The following is a 16,719-nucleotide window of genomic DNA, read 5'->3' as shown; positions in this document are numbered from 1 at the left end:
TCAAATAACCTTGGAAATGTTTCTATGCTGATGTTGTTTCCTGCAGAAAATTCCACCAGATGGACAGAATTATCACCAACTGTTCTCAATTCTCACCGCTGCATATGTCTCAGCCAGATTATTTGTAGCTTTCTATCTGAGTATGCAAAAGATAAGTATTCAAAATAGTGCAGGAAATGTTTGAAAGATGAATGTTTTCTTGAAGATATGTCATTTTATCACTGTTGCAGAGTATCACATTGTGGGTTGTGTTTAAGGAGGGAAATTAGTGTGGAACTCATTGTTGAACATCATTAGACTCCTCTACACTGAGAGTTTTGAAGGCTGTCATTTGTGACTGAGATAGATTGATCATGGTGTCAACAAAGGTTATGAAAGTAAGCAAGAAAGTGGAGTTTGAGTTCTGAACTATCCAAGTTTGTGATCGATGCAGTTGGTTCCTATCCCTGTTCTTTACATTTTTATTCCATTAAATGCAATTGTATTTATTACTATGAAAACAATGCTGTAAATTCAAAATAATTTTGATTATAGGAAATTTAACCTGAATTGCACAATATGACTTTATTGATAATTGTTTAATTTTTGCAAGAGCTGCGACCTTTCAGTTTGAATATCAGTCACATATATATGAATTTGGGGCAGTTAAAACATACAATTTGAGCACAAAACAGAGCCAACCTTATCCCATAGGCTAGCCCAAGGGAATTACAGTAAATAAGTTCAGTTTTATTGATAGAAGTACTGCAACGGCTTGTTACGTACCCCGTAACTGGGTTGCCAAACCAGCAGAAATGGATCACTCAGTTGGAGTCTGGAGTACTAGAACTAAGAAAGTTTTATTAAAGAAACAAGCAACACAGTAATCGAAAGGATAATAAATGCAACAGTTCAACAATGATAACCACACATGTGCACAGAGTTAAGATAACAGCATCAATCAAGCTCTATCGTTGTCTAGGGGTAAATGACCAAATTTCAAAGTGACTCAAAGTTCAGTCCAGTTTAGTAGTTCAGTTCGCAGTAATCGTTGCCATGGTGATGGACAACGTGGGGGGAAGAGAGAGATAGAACAGGAACAACTGATCATTCAGACACGGCTTCACTCACAGACCGGCGATATGGCTCACAAGCAGCTTTTGGGCAGGTCCTTGGTGATGTCACCTGGGGTCACCGACTGTGACCCCTCCTCCAGACGCGGTCGATCCTCTGCAGTGAACCCGGCACCCAGGCAAGGGCGGACACACACCGGGTTCCCGCTGATCGTACCTTTCCACCCTGGGCGTTGTCTGGTACTTCTCACCCACTCGTGAGAGGCGTACCGCTTCCAGGGTCTCGTTACCTCGGGTGTCGTGTGTGTCCTGCCTTAGTGAACCTGTCCCTTTTTATCCCCCTGCTGGGGCATCGCCTGTCCATCACTTCAAACAGTTCAAGGTTCAAAGAGGGGAGCCGCTCCAGACAGCTCTCTCTCCCCCGTCCCTTCATTACACATCTCCAGACGCTGCTCCATTGTTCCTTATCTCTCCTTCCCCTGAGGGCAGGTGGCAGACCAACTGCTGATGTCACTGATGCTAGCCCAGGCCAGCAAACATCTTAATTTTATGTGTATTCTCGTCACAGGCTGAAGTGATTTATGTAACTGATGTCAGTTCTGTCTCATAAGCATCGATTCTCTACATTTTGGGATTGTCAGCATCTTTAATTGCAGAAGTTGATAACTGTCTTTTGCTGTGTTTCTTGCTTATTTTGTTCTAACCATGGAAGTCATTATGTTTTGTATTGTCAGGAAAAGCAAAAATAAAGGGAGTCACAATGAAGCATCAGCGATTTCCAAGCGTCTAGGATTAGATTAGATTAGGAGGACACGCAGTCCTCTTTTATTGTCATTTAGTAATGCATGCATTAAGAAATGATACAATGTTTTTCCAGAATGATATCACAGAAACACATGACAAACCAAGACTGAAAAATACTGACAAAAACCACATAATTATAACATATAGCTACAACAGTGCAAAGCAATACCGTAATTTGATAAGAACAGACCATGGCACGGTTAAAGTCTCAAAGTCTCTTGAAAGTCCCATCATCTCACGCAGATGGTAAAACTCCAGTGCCGCAAACTTGCCGATGCAGCATCCTGGAAGCATCCGACCACAGTCCGACTCTGAGTCCATCCGAAAACTCCGAGCCTCCGACCAGCTCTCCGACACCAAGCACTGAGCACCATCTCTGCCGAGCACTTCGACCCCGGCCCCGGCAACAGGCAATAGGCAAAGCCTTGGATTTGGGGCCTTCCCCTCTGGAGATTCTCGATCACACAGTAGCAGCAGCAGTGAAGCGGGCATTTCAGAAGTTTCTCCAGATGTTCCTCCGTACTTCTTCACGTTTGTCTCTATCAAATCAGAATTGTGCACAGCATCCTACTTCACAGATACGATATCATTCGGAACGGCCGCATGCGCTGCGTCGCGCCATCTTCTCCTCCCTCCTCCTAGGATGTTAAAATTGGCATAACCAGGAAACAGTGAACATGAACTGGTAGAGAAACTCAGAGAAAGGGGCAGGAATTGGAACACAAATAGCAAACCTGTTATTTAGAACAGAAAATACTGGAAAAAATAAAATAAAACAAGGCAGTATTTGAGGAAAGAGCAACAGATAATGTTAAGGTTAAAGAATGGTCAATGTGCCCATAGTTTGGCTAAGTGGCTTGTTTCCACCATACATGACTCAATGGCTCTATGTTAGCTATTTCTCTTTCAACTGATACTGCCTGATGAGTTTTCCAACATTTTATGTTTTTATTTCTGATTAGCCCATAAGATGTAGGAGCAGAATTAGGCCATTCAGCAGATCAAGCCTACTCTGCCATTCAATCATGGCTAATATTTTTAAAATCACATTCTCCCACCTTTGCCCATCTCCCCCTCCCCCTTTCAAATCTCTTATTAGCTCTTCCTTCAGTTAGTCCTGACGAAGGGTCTCGGCCCGAAACGTCGACTGTACCTCTTCCTAGAGATGCTGCCTGGCCTGCTGCGTTCACCAGCAACTTTGATGTGTGTTGCTTGAATTTCCAGCATCTGCAGAATTCGTCGTGTTTATGTTTCTCCCACTTTTTCCCTGCAACCCTTAATTTCCTTACCAGTCAAGAACCTATCAATCTTTGCCTTCGATACATCTAATGATTTAGTTTCCACATCTCTCTGTGGCAAAGAATGTCATACCCTCTGGCTGAAGAAATAGCTCCAATCTCAGTTTTAAAGGGACATCCTTTTATTCTGCGGCTGTGCCCTCAGATCCTAGACTCCTCTGCTAATTGAAACATCCTGTCTATGTTCATTCCATATAGGCCTTTCAGTATCTGGTAGGTTTCAATGAAATCCCCTTTCATCCTTCTGAAGTCCATTGAGTACAGGCCTAGACACTACAAATGCTTGACATATATTAAGGTTTTCAGTTCTGCGATCATTCATGTGAACTTCCTCTGGGCCCTCTCAAATTTAAGCTCATAATTCCTTAGATTTGGGACCCAAAATTGCTCACAGCATTTTGAATACAGTCAGATCAATGGCTTATAATGCTTCAACAGTACATCCTTGTTTTCATGTTCTAGGTCTCTTGAAATGAATGCTAACATTGCACTTACATTACCAAGAATTTAGTGTTTTATTTGGATTTCCACAGCAGAGCAGTTAATTGCAATCAGTGGAAGAGTAGAGTGATGGACTTCGTTTTGTCTAATTCTTACCACTTTAAAAAAATCTTATATTGTGTGGAATAATTTGGCAAATTCAAAGTCTAATCCACTATCAGGGTTTTATCCTCCAGTTAAGATAGGAGGAGGATAGTGTGACCCTAAAAACTCAGATATTTTGAGCGGAAAGCTGTAAATTCAAATTTACTTTTCCTCTTTTCATCACATTTATGAACATTTCACCATGAGAGTCAACACCATGTAGAATATTGGAGCATCTACAACTTGTGTCATATTGGGAGCGGGTAGAAGTGTTGGACAAACACTACTTGAGGAAAATATTATCTTTTGCAAACACAGTGGTGCTGAACAGGGGAGAGGATACCCACAGGTTCCATAATCTTCACACGCCAGCACAGGAGTGTCAATGGAACTAGGTTTATGGAGGCAGCCTGCCCTGCGTTGTTTTTCAGAACAAAACTCATTCTTCTGTTCTTTCTTCTCTGTTTGGCACTGGTGACAGGAATAATTTCCTCCTCCTTGTTCCATTTTCTTTGCCATGGGTGAGGTGAGGGGGAGAATGGAAGATGCATCTCACTGCATTGTGAAGAAACTTCAGGGACAAACAGTGGCCAGGAGAACACAACAGGAGCAGGAATAAACTACATGACCTTACAGGTCTGCCCTGCCATTCAATAAGATGCTGGTTTATACAGGCCTCAAATCATCTTCTGTGCTAAATCACCATCACCTTGAATTCCCTGGCCTTTCAAATTGGCCTGATTAGCATCTGCATCTAATGACTGAATAAACAATGGCATTTGACAAGGAATTACATTACATTACATTACTGTAGACAATTTAACCCCTGCTGAGTTCCACACACATCTGTAAACAGTTGACATTTTTGGGCTGATGAAGGATCTCTGCCCGAAACATCGACTGTTTACTCTTTTCCATAGATGCTGCCTAGCATTGCTGAGTTCCTCCAGCATTTTGTGTGTTGCTCGGATTTCCAGAATCTGCAGATTTTCTCTTGTTTGTGATAGTACAGAGATCAAATCACACATTTTATAAATCAATAACAGAACAATGACCAAGAGTGATCTCGTGCTGGTGGAATTCAGCAATCTGCATACCTTCAAGAACTTACATTGTTGTGATTTGGATGTCCTTTTGGAATTCTTGCCTGAATACCTGACTATAGTTTATAAATTTTATGGGAGAGACCAGAGGGAAAGTATATCCAGCCACTGTCATTACAACTGGAAAAAGGTTAGCTACAAAATCTGGGGGCAAGATATATTGCCAAGCATCATCACCCAAGAATCAAAGCTTTCTTGCACACACTCTGAAGATAAATGCAATGATATTGATCTAGACTCATGTCTGTGATGAGAGAAAGGAAAGAATGTAAAGTAATGAAAGTCCACTTCACTAGTTTATTGGAGAGACTGACAAAATGGGAGCTGTGTGGCTTCAGTTGTAGTGAGGACTGTTGCAGATGTCCAGGAGAGGAGATGCTGGAGGTGGTGTGGTGTGGTGTCCATGCTGGATTGAGGGCCGCCTCCTCCCATCGGTGCTGCACTACAGAGTTTGCTCGATGGAAGACAGGTCGGATTGTGTGCGTACGTCTGCAGACAACTTAGGGCTTGGTGTTGCTGACAGCACTCATGCACCATCAATTTACAGGACACTTCACTTAGGAACTTGGACCTTTTTTTTAGTTTGACTGTATGTTTACTGTTGCCTTATATGTGCTATATGTACCTTGTGCTGTGAATGACTGTTGGTACTATGTTTTGCACCTTGGCCCCAGAAGAACACTGATTCATTTGGCAATATTCATGGGTATTCATGTATAGTTAGATGATAATTAAACTTGAACTTGTGGTATCCAGTGACAGTAATGTCATCAATCAAGTTGGATGGCCAATTCGTTAGAAGAATTGTCACATAACAGTTGAGGATATAAAAACATAAGTTTTACTTTTTTTATATTTGGGACATATGCATAGAATCTTTTAATCACTGAAAATCACCATAGTAAAAAGAAACTACTTTATTTTTTGGTGAACGCAGCAGGCCAGGCAGCATCTCTAGGAAGAGGTACAGCCGACGTTTCAGGCCGAGACCCTTCATCAGGACTAACTGAAGGAAGAGTTAGTACAGATCTCTTACTAACTCTTCCTACAGTTAGTCCTGACGAAGGGTCTCGGCCTGAAATGTCGACTGTACCTCTTCCTAGAGATGCTGCCTGGCCTGCTGCGTTCACCAGCAACTTTGATGTGTGTTACTTGAATTTCCAGCATCTGCAGAATTCTTGTTGTTTACTTTATTTTTTATTATTTTTATCATAGAAAAAAGATCTAATTGTTTTTTTTCCTCCGACAAGCAGAGAGGCTGTTTAGCAACATTTATGTCTCAATTAAATCACTAAAAGCTTAATTGCACAAGACACAGCATGTGATTAACATAGGATAAGTGTACTTTAGTGCTTGATGGCCAGTCAAGATTTGATGGACTGAAGAGTGTGATTCTGTTCTCCTTTGTTCTATAGTATTTTGAATGAATTTTATGGACAGAATGGTGAATATTAAGTTGAAAAAGCCAAAAACTACAGGTGCTGGAAATTTAAAATAAGAATAAAAGATTCTGGCAATTCTCACCAGGCAGAAAGCTGTGGTACATAAAGCACAAAACACAGATATTGTTTCATATCTATAACTTTACACGAGGATTGAATTAGACAGCTAACATTCTCTCAGATTCTCTATATTGTATATAAAATCTATGTCCTCTTAAAATTTCTACACCAGTAAAGGGGAGTTAATTCAAATTGTCACATGTAATCAATTATTACATGTCTATTACATTCCCTGGTCTTTACAAATGCTGAATATTTCTATTCTTATTAATGTAACTTAGAGGTATAACCACTTACAGAAGTTTGATTTTTTTTTAATCCGTATTTTTGAAGAAGACAAATTAAAAATAACTTTCTATTTATTTTACATTATTCTGTAGTTCACAGCTTTCTACTTGAAATGAAAACTAACTGCTATGAAAATAGATGGATTGACAACCTACAGACAACCTTACCTAACTAGGTTCTTCCAGCATTTTCCATTTTGATCTGTGATTTCCAGTTTCTGCAGTTTTTTTTATTATCATTAACCTCACAGATGGATGATCTCCACTCAGCCTGCTGCCAGTGAGATTTCACTGTCACTCCCTCCCGTTCTCCCTGCCCAATGACAATTATAATTCGTTGATAGGTCTCACAGAATATGTTCACTTCTGCATATGTCTGCCACATAAACAGGGATCTAGAACAAGGTTGAAGGAATCCCACTATTCAGTTGTTTTAAAAAGTCTGAGCACAGTTGCCGATCCTCCCAGGACTGAAATGTGCATTGTGTCACTGAAATTGGGTTGATTGACATTTTGTGGGCACAGCATTACTCCAGCATTTCATATATGCCCTTGAATTTACATATACAACAATGTGAGTACCAATTCCCTATGTCAAAAGAGATGTAATCAATAGCCAAATGGTAAGCTGTGAGGCTGGGTCTATAGCTCCATAAAACCAAAAATGTTGCACTAATTAAACTAAAAGTATTAATTTGGAACCTACAGCAGACACAGATTTGAACCACTCGCAGGAATATCTCAAGTCATCTTAGAGACAGAAGATCTCATTGTCTTTTCTGACTTTCTCTTCTGATTGAGAGCAAGGGATAACTATGAGCCAAAGTGCTACATTGTTGGACTGACTAGAGGGAAGTCAGCATGACTTTGTGCAGTGGAAATGCTGTCCCACAAAAATGACTGAGATTTTTGAGGTAACCAAGAAAATTAATGAAGCCAGGTCGGTCGATGTAGTATACGAGAACCTTAAAATGGCTTTTGACAAGATCCCACATGGTAGGCTCATGCAGAAAGTTAAAGTGTGTTGGCAAACTGGATCCAAAATTGGCCTGATGATAGGAGGCAGAGGGTCATGATGCAGGACTGTTTTTTTTTCTCTGACTGGAAGTCAGTAACCAGTGGCCTAAACCACGAATCATCGCTGGGAACTGTATTGTTTTATGACTTGGATGAGAATGAAGGCAAACCAATTAATAATCTGATGATGACTCAAACTGATGAAGTAGAAGCTCGGGAGGAAAGTTATCTAAGGAGACAGCAGCACATAGATCAGCTGGAAGGTTGAGAGGAGAGAGGAGAGGGGATAGGTGGAATTTAATGCAGACATGTGTGAAGTAATGTAGCTAGGGACATCAAATATTGACAGGTCATGTATAATAAATGGCATTGATGTACCAAGCAAACTTGGCAACATAGGTGGATAGTATGGTGAGAAAGGCATTTGGTAAGGTTGCTTTCATAAGTTGAGGTATTGAGTATAAGAATAGGGGCATCATGTTTTGGCTGTATTGGGTAGATTGTATGGTTCTGGCCACCACATTGTGGGAAGGATGTGGCCAGAAAGAGTGCAGAACAGATTTACCAGTATGTTGACTGGAATGGGGGCTTTATTTTAAGAGGAGATTGGATAGGTTAGATTTAATCTCACTAAAGGATCGGAGGCTGAGGGGTAACTTATAGAGTGGGAGGTAACTTATGGGTAACCATAAACAGGGACATATGGAATATCGGGAAGATAGTCAGATTCCTTTTCCAAGGGCTAGGGAGTCTAAAAGTAGGAGACATAGGTTTAAAGTAACACAACAAATTTAAGGGAGATCAAAGGGGCAAGATTTTCACAGAGTCTGGTAGTTACATTGGAATTGGCTGCCAGCAAAGGTAGCAGAAGCAGATAAAATTAAATGTTTAAAAGCTATTTGGTTTGTAAGGCCTAATGCAGGCAAATGCATCATGGTCAGCATGGATGAGCTGTGATGAATGACTCTATGAATCAATGAGAATTGAGGAATTAGCTCTTCATGTCTGCTATACAGTGCCTAATAATCACTCCAACCAGCTGAGGTCTTCACTGACTTGTTTGAATTTTCACTAGCTTTAGTTCTATTTATTGAATAAATCATCGAGAACACATCTTTCTTTTGCAAAGGTTTAAAATCCAACAATAAGTTGTGAACAATATGAATGTACACTATATTCAAAATAATATTTAGTCTTGATAGCATTGAAAAAATCTAGGGAAACTATCAGTAGATTATCAGTGCAAATCTTATTATTATGGAAACTGTGGAGTCAGATGTCTCTTATTTGAATTGTCAAATGAATAATAATGTTATAAAAACCAGAATAAATCCACATTTGCTTCCTAGTTTTTATCTGCTAAAATCATTGGTGTCATAATACATAAAATATAATCCTTATTATTTATGGATTAAAAGAAAGAAAAAATGGTTTCACATTGCTTGATCATTCAAGGTTTGGAGATGTGCATTCCTTCTGACACCAGGATTCAAGTAAATTGTGATTATCCCCATCATTTACTACAGACACACACACACATACACACACTCTCGATTGAATAGCTGCTGACAGTAAGCATTTAAATATTGATGTTGAACAAAGTGCAGAAGGAACTCTGGAATCTATTTCCATTCTGTCAGGAGCAAACCTGAAAGTGGGTGATATTTACTACTCCCCAACCAAGACATGTTTTTGGTTTCTCTCATGTAACTAGAGATGAAAATGCTTTGCTGGTTTAATAAAAGAAAAGCAAAGTCAAGAGAAAGTGTGTCGTCTTCACCTGGTTTTAGATCAAATATTTTAATTTCATGCCTTACTCGTGTTCTGCAATCTGATGGGAAAATCGAATATTGAAGACAATGGGAAGATCATTAGTGTCTATGTGTGTGTGTGTGTGTCTGCTTGTGATTTGAGAGTAACCATTGCAGCTTTGATAGAGATCGTCTTAGTCTGCTGTCTTCTTTACTAGATTGCGTATTCTTGCCGGGCATGCAAGCTTGCAAATCTTGAAGTTATTAAGACACCACACAAAGGGGTGGTGGGTTCCAAGTGGGGATACTTAAACATGTTCAGTAAAATTAAACGCATCAATTAAACTTTTTGACAGTCATCAAATCAACTAGCACTTACAAAGGTGAACACTGAAGATTAATTCTGCTGTAAGTCAACACCGAAATGCACAAAATAGACAATCTGCAGGCAGCACCATAAACTGATCAATGCAACTACTGGGTATTTCTATGTCAGTAAAACAAATTTGTGAAATTCTGAAACAATGCATGGCACAAAGCTTTACAGGGAATTGACATTTTCCCTTATTATCCGTTTCCCTCTTTTATTTATTTATTTGAATACTATTAATAACTTTACTAGCAATTCATATAAATACCACTTAAATCTTGCTATTCTCTTTCAGCCATCTGGTTACTTCTTAGTAACTAATACCAACATACAGCAATTTTGATAAATATTTCAAGAGAGAAGACAATTAACTATTAAAATTAGGGTTACACTGGTGGGGGGGGTGGGGCAGTGAATAAATTCCTGGAGTAGTAATCAAAGATTAAAGATTAAAGGCATCCGTTAGTCTTGCGAGACCATGGATCTGCGCCTGGAAAGTCTTCACTCTCCAGGGCGCAGGCCTGGGCAAGGTTGTATGGAAGACCAGCAGTTGCCCATGCTGCAAGTCTCCCCTCTCCACGACACCGATGTTGTCCAAGGGAAGGGCATTAGGACCCATACAGCTTGGCACCAGTGTCGTCACAGAGCAATGTGTGATTAAGTGCCTTGCTCAAGTTCACAACACGTTCCCTCGGGCTGGGGCTCGAACTCATGACTTTCAGGTCGCTAGTCCAATGCCTCTAATTGTCATTAGAAACCCATATGATCATTAATGTAGTTTACAATGGAGGAAACTTACTACCTTTACCAGCCCTGTTCTATATGTCACTCTAGGCATATCGATATGCTTGAATCTTATATGAGCTGGCAGACTTCTCAGCGCAAGGTCAATTGGGTCTGAAAAATAAACACTGACCTTGCCAGTGATGCCAAGATCCTGAAATATAAATTTAAAAAAATCTTTGCTACCAAAAACCCTTTCCAAATATAGTGTATTATTCAAAGTGTTTGAAAACAGATTAGCCATGAGAAATATTACCGTAATTGATTCTTGAAACAATCAATTTTGACATTGCAATTCAATCTCCAGAAAATGATCATGATTAAAAATAGGTTTCACTGCTCATTGGAGTATTTCAATCGTCATTTGTGTTTTATATTTTCTAAAAAAGAGATAAATTGTTGATAAAAGAAATGTATGTTCCTGTAATAGAATGGCTGAAGATAACTGTGAATGGTCCTGTAGCTGGCGAGCCAACAATGTGCAGTTAATTGAAATGTCCTGATTGTTTTCAATAAGACTCATATTTTATTAGCCCTGTTATACAAAAGCAATTTCCATTTTATTTTGCTGTTTATCACATTAAATAAAGTTAGATACTAAACCACCATGGTGATTCATAAAGTACATGCCACTATCTCACATGCTTCTACAGCAGTCATCCTGACTCAAGAGAAGAGGTCCAGAGCGAAGAAAATTAGTTTCTCATAATGCCTTTGTTTGGCAGAATTCTATCACAGAGTTCAGCTGAGTGTTTACAAACACACAACTCCAACCTCGATAAATGGGTTCTCTTTCTTAACCAGCTTCCTACTAAAAGGAAGCTAAGTTTTAAACATTCACAGTGACCTCAAAAGAAAATAAGTACTCTAAACGTGTGTATGCTTTTATGTACGGAAGTGTTGATGAAACATGATTGCTTTGAAATATGGTTGAAAATTTCAAATTACAGGCATAAAAACAATTTTAATGAGTTCAAAAACGCAAACACGAGGAAATCTGATGAGGTCATTGTTTTTGCGTCAAATATAATGAAAAGGCTGCTATTCTTAACACAAACAGCACCCACAGTTCCTTAGAATTTCAAGCTATTTGTCACTTGGCTCAAAGATTTTCAGATTACCACCAGAAGACTTGAATAATTTTCTGGGAATGAGCCTGAATGTTATATCAAATTAATTTCCCAGTAACTATATTATGTTGAGATGGCAGAATTTCCTCCAGAAAACACACATAATTGACAAATACCCGTGCAGCAACATAGTGCATCATTCCTCTGAAAAAAAAAGTAATATTAGGAAAGAACAATCCGCAGCAGAACATGGTGAGTTATCTGCTCATTAGATTGCTAAGAACATTTCACTGGCATCAGAACACACAAAAGCCTTTTTATGAACTATACAGCGAAGGCTCTGGAGTAATTGTATCAGAACAATGGAAATTATTCTGATAATCTCTTACCAATATGCAATTGTTACTGATTTAACTTGTCTCCAAAAGTAGTATACTTGTAGCTGTATGAGTGAAAGAGAAATGTGCCCAAGAAATTATTTTTTTTCTGGTTTTAATGCTAACAGCTAAAAGAATCCAGAAACAAACAAAGGGCAGACTCTCATAGGAGCAATGGAGTTCCAGTGTGCTGTATTTGCTCTCCACAATGTACCCTCCTCTACATTGGAGATATCAGCTGCTGATCAGGTGACATCTTTATGGAGCATCTGTGTTTAGTCCATAGTGCTAACCTCCAACTTCCCGTTACCTGCACTCTACTTCCTTATCCCATTTCCACTAACCAATCTGTCCATGACCTGAACTGTTGTACTGTACATATAAGATGAACACACCTCATCTTCCATCTGGCATATTGCAGTCTTCTGGATTTCATATTAAATTCTACAATTCCAGGTAACTTGCTTTCTCTTTCAGTAGCAGAATGGATAAGGTTATCCATCAGTGACGTTGCCTCAGTTTTTCTTTCAGTATTATTACTGCCAGGTACTGCCCTCATTTCATGGTTTTTATGAGCATAGGACAATATTATCCCTCTCCAATTTCCTAGATGACCTCTTTTTTTTAAACCGTGCCCATGGTCTGTTCTATCAAATTACGGTATCGCTTGCACTGTCGTAACTATATGTTATAATTATGTGGTTTCTGTCAGTTTTTCAGTCTTGGTCTGTCTTGTGTTTCTGTGATATCACACTGGAGGAACGTTGTATCATTTCTTAATGCATGCATTACTAAATGACAATTAAAGTGGACTGCGTGTCCTCATAATTATATTTACAATTTCTCCACAAAGCAACCCTAGCCTCAACTTATCAGAGATGTTTTCTTTGTTCTATTCATCAACCACACTCCCACACTCTCTGATGAAGGGGCCTCAAAATGAAACATTAATTCTGTTTCTCTTTCCACATACACTGCCTCATTTGCTGAGTATTTCTAGCATTTTTAACTTTATAATCAGGTTTGAATTCCATCTCCCTTGTAATGGCAAAACCAAAACAAATACCGCTGTCTGCGATCCCATGGATTTGTTATACCTGCATGTTGTGCCCCCAGCACCAATGATTTCTCCAAAAGTCGAATCCTTTATTCGATCCCTTATTAGCAATTAGCAAATATACAATCTTGAACTGATGGAAATTAAGTGTACCCAAGTGTAAACTACCAGCAAAAAATATGACATCTGCTGGTCCCAAGTTACAAACTGCCATTAAGTAAGCAAGATGCAACTTATTCCCCTCGCTTTAACACACACCCCCTCATGTGACTAGCTAAACATAATAAATACACAAGTAGAGAACAGATACATGGCTCCTCCATCCCTCCCAGAGAGAGAGAGAGCTGTGCTAAGTTAATTAGCATTATAGATAACAAATTGACATCAGGACAATACAGAGCTCTTGCCATTTGACCTTCATGAAAGTGAGGTTATAAATACTTCTGAAATAGTTCAGGAGAGGACCCACTCAGGGCAAACAAGCTGAGGCTTAACACAGACAGCAAGTGGACACAAGGAATAAACCCGACCAGTTTATCTGCAGCAATAAACCTATGGTAATTATATCAGTACGGGCTAGCACTGGTAGGAAAGACAACCACACGGTTCTTGTGGAGATGCTGAAAATACTTTCCATCATATGAGCAGTGCTAAATAGCATAATGCAGATCGGACAGCTCAAATTTGGGCAATCAGTGGGCATGTCAACTATCAGCATCTGGTAAAATGAACACCAAACTTTTTAACCACAGTGTCCCCATATCCCATTATTTTTAAGCCATTGGAAGGATGCTGGTTTAATGAGAAGTGCAAACAAGTATACTACAGAGAAGATTAGCCCGCCATCAGCAAATCAGATCAAAACTCCAGTCTTGCTGTATCCTTGAACAAAGAAACGGCTAACCAGAGGAGGCACCAAGAACACCTCCACCATTATCAGTACAGAGGCAAAGCATGGAAGCAAAAGGTGAGGTATTGCATAAGCATTTGCAACAATATTAACTCAGAATTGCACAGTAGTTGGTCCAAGTTAGCTTCCTACTGAGATGCCAACATCGCAGATGGCAGACAGCAGCAAATTCAATTCACTGCAAAAAAAAAGTTGAGAGTATAGGATATTTAAAATCTACAACCTAGACATTATCCTGGTTGTAGTGCTGAAAGCTACACCTGAAGAAGCCGAGTCTGTGACCAATTTGCTTGAATAATTTGTAAAACTGTGTTTTTCAGGATGAATAAAATCCAGCTAATTATTGCCCAGTTACACACATAAAAGTTGCTGGTGAACGCCGAGACCCTCTGAAACATCGACCGTACCTCTTTCTAGAGATGTTGCCTGGTCTGCTGCATTCACCAGCAACTGTTACGTGTGTTGCTTGAAATTCCAGCATCTGCAGAAACCCTTGTGTATTGCCCAGTTAGCCTGCTGTGTTCTTAGCTATGGATGTTTGCACCTCTTAAGAAAATGAATCAATCCATACCTTCATGCAGCATGTCCTAGACAATTTTCATGCATTAGCTGATAAAACTCAGGACATTTGCACCACAAAGGTACCAAGTTCTGTTCATTTCCAACAAATCCAACACCATTGCTGAGTTCCCCCCATAAATATCCTAGGGAACTATTACATAGAAACTCAGTAGATCAGCCACATACTTACTACTGCTGCTGCAAGAGCACATCAGGTATATCCTGCTGCGGATTACTTACCCAAAGTTTGTCCACCATCTACAAGAAACATGGCAGATGCTTGATGGAATATTCTCTACTCATCTGAATGAGTTCAGCTGCAACAGCACTCAAGACATTTGACAAAGCAGCTTTCCTGGTGGATATTCCACCCACCACCTTCATTTCCTACCCCGGCAGATCATGACTGCAGTACATATCACTACAAAATGTTTTGCAGTTACTCACCCAGGCTATTTGACAGCTCCTCCAAAATTTACAAGTTTTACCACCATGAAGAATTAGCCTGGTTGGTACATGTGGACATCACTACCTATATGTTCACCTCCAAATTGCACACCATCCTGACTTGGAAATACATTGTTACTCCTTCATGCTTGCTGAGTCTAAATCCTGGAACTCCTGACAGCACTATGGGGTCATTTTCACTCGAAGAATTGCAGCAGTTCAAGAAGGCAATCTCACCTTCTGAAGAGAAATTAGCAATGGATAACAAACGCTGGTTTTATGAGCAATGCTTAACCCCTTGACTTCTATTATTAGATGTCTCTCACCTCCCTCCCAGTGGTGGGGGAACTATATGTTGTGGTATATTTCCCCATCTAATCTGCTATTGGCAGTGTCAGCAGCTACCTGCAATTAATATCAGGATATGGTAAAGCAAATAAATAAAGAGCAAACAGCTGATAGTAATCAGAGATGAACTACTTCATAATGAGGGAATTCTCTCGATTGGCCGATAGAACATTTCTGGTATCTTGAGCACCACATTAGGTTACATTATTACCCAGGGATACTGAAGCTTTTCTGATTATTTCAACCTATCAAAGTCGTATATGATTGATAACTCTAAACTGCACTTACTTCAAGATTGCATAGGCTTCCTCATATGCAATGCCCTGAACTAATCACAGGAATGCAACAGGTGGCCAATACTTGTTTAGCTGCTTAGCACAAGAAATCAAGATGGATTTCTCCCCAATTATCCTTTATCCAGGGAGCAGCATTTCAATTTTTCCATATCTCATGCTTTCGTATTTTCTTGTCAAATAGGAAGAGACCATTCAACCCATCAAGTCTATGCCACCACTTAAAATGATCTCATTGATCACATTCCAGGAATCAATTACCTCACGCTGGTTCATTGTTTCTCCTACCACCAACCTATACTGGACGTAATTTAGAGGAGGTAGTTAACCAAACAACAAGCACCTCTTGGGATGTGGAAGGAAACTGGAGCACCCAGGGAAGGGTGAACGTGCAAACTCTGCACAAACTGCACTGAAGGTCATAATTACACTGGGGTCATTGGAACTATGAGTCTGCTTCACAAACGTTAACACCATTGTAGCACTTTAAATCAATAGCAAAACTTTAGTTCTATCTGGATTGCTTTCTCTCAGGTTCTTTATGATAATTTCATTATGACAGATCCAACTTAAAAATCTGTTCTCTTTCCCTGTAACTGGATAATTATGACATAATTAAGGAATACAATTTAAAAATCCAATGAAAAATTAAATTACCATTTTAGGCTTGAATTGTTAAGAAATAATTATTTTCCTTCTATTTCGACAGTTTTGGGAAATGTTAACTACTTTGTTGAAAGAAACTCATTAATTCACTTCTGCCTTTGAGACCTGCTAATCATTAGACCAAAAAATGTGACGTTTCATTAGCTGCATTTTATTTCTTCAATAACCTTGGAACAGAAACTGAAAATATTTAAGTGCCCATCTTTCACAGTCATCTGCATCTGTTGTTTATATTTTGTCTGTTTACAACACAGTTCAAATAGCCTGCAGTACATTGAATATTTCACAAATTCTCAGAGTGAGATAAAATGAGTCGGAATCTGTGCTTTAATTAGCAAACACAGCAGTACACTCCAGTAAGATTTTGTAAATGAAGTAAATTATAAACAGTGGAGGAAGTTTGATAAAGAATAACCCAATGAATTATTCTGAGCCACT

This window comes from Mobula hypostoma, chromosome X2 (genome assembly GCF_963921235.1).
Source record: "Mobula hypostoma chromosome X2, sMobHyp1.1, whole genome shotgun sequence".
Taxonomy (NCBI): domain Eukaryota; kingdom Metazoa; phylum Chordata; class Chondrichthyes; order Myliobatiformes; family Myliobatidae; genus Mobula; species Mobula hypostoma.
The sequence above is the reverse complement of the archived record's forward strand: the minus strand, read 5'-3'. Positions refer to the sequence as shown.